The 1,369-nt window shown below is 43.6% G+C and overlaps 1 long non-coding RNA gene across 1 annotated transcript; it reads left to right on the top strand.

Annotated features, from left to right (window-relative positions):
* The first annotated feature begins 88 nt into the window (after positions 1-88).
* On the top strand, positions 89-1,181 carry LOC117941147. The gene is made up of 3 exons (XR_004655868.1): positions 89-227; positions 341-440; positions 1,117-1,181. It is a non-coding gene; the product is annotated as an uncharacterized LOC117941147 (long non-coding RNA).
* Positions 1,182-1,369: the final 188 nt, after the last annotated feature.

Genomic DNA, 1,369 nt, shown 5'->3' with positions numbered 1-1,369 from the left:
CTCCTTGGGTCAGGTGTTCTCCTTAGGTCAGGTGTTCTCCTTAGGTCAGGTGTTCTCCTTAGGTCAGGTGTTCTCCTTGGATCAGGTGTTCTCCTTAACGGGGGTTCACGTTTGACGTTCTGCGTTCCGTGGTGTTCTTCTACATTAAGACTCCTCTGAGGGTGAAGGAGGCGGGGCTCGAGGAGCTGATCCCCACCACCTGGTGGCCCACGCACTTCGACAAGGAGGTAACTGTAAGGCTATGTGTTCATGTGATCAGTGATGTCATCATGTGATCATGATGTCGTCATGTGATCATGATGTCATCATGTGATCATGTGATCATGATGTCATGTTCCAGGGGAAAGACGAGCGAGAGCCTAAAGATGAAAGCGCCGATGAGCGTCTGAGACGGAGAGCGTACGAGAGAGGCTGCCAGAGGCTGAAGAAGAGGATCGAAGGTCACACACACACACACGGATACACACACACACATACAGACACACACACACACACAGATACACACACACACATACAGACACACACACACACACACACACAAAGATACACACACACACATACAGACACACACACACACACAGATACACACACACACATACAGACACACACACACACACACAGATACACACACACACATACAGACACACACACACACACACACACTCAAAGATACACACACACACACAGATACACACACACACACATACAGACACACACACACACACACACACTCAAAGATACACACACACACAGATACACACAAACACACACACTCAAAGATACACACACACACAGATACACACAAACACACACACACAGATACACACACACACACACACACACACACACACAAAGATACACACACACACACACACACATCCTGGGGACTCAGTGAATCTGAATAATTTTTTTGATGATTTTTTGACTCATTTTCAAAAATGTTTTTATGCTTTTGGCCCTTTTGCTGATTCATCAGTGTAATAATATTTGTTGGTGTTTTTATGGTGTTTTCCGTAACATTTAGTTTCTTTTGAGGTTATATTATTGTCTCTGGTAGAAGTACTTTCCTGTATTTGAGTATTTAACGTGGCGGTATCTGGTCTGTTCCCCTCTCAGTGGTGGAAGAGTTGCAGGTTCAGATCCTCAAGTTGCTGCTCAACAACAAGGACAAAACTACAGTACGTACACTGTTTATATATTAATACACTATATTAAGTACTTTATGTTATCTATGCATTAGAGTACATAATCTAGTATATTAAGTTTACATATAAATATTAAAATTTTCTCTCCCTCTCTCTCTGTCTCTGTCTCTCTCTCTCTGTCTCTCTCTCTCCCTCTCCCTCCCTCTCTCTCTCTCTCTCTCTCT

Source organism: Etheostoma cragini, unplaced genomic scaffold (genome assembly GCF_013103735.1).
Source record: "Etheostoma cragini isolate CJK2018 unplaced genomic scaffold, CSU_Ecrag_1.0 ScbMSFa_447, whole genome shotgun sequence".
Lineage (NCBI taxonomy): Eukaryota > Metazoa > Chordata > Actinopteri > Perciformes > Percidae > Etheostoma > Etheostoma cragini.
The sequence above is the reverse complement of the archived record's forward strand: the minus strand, read 5'-3'. Positions and strand labels throughout refer to the sequence as shown.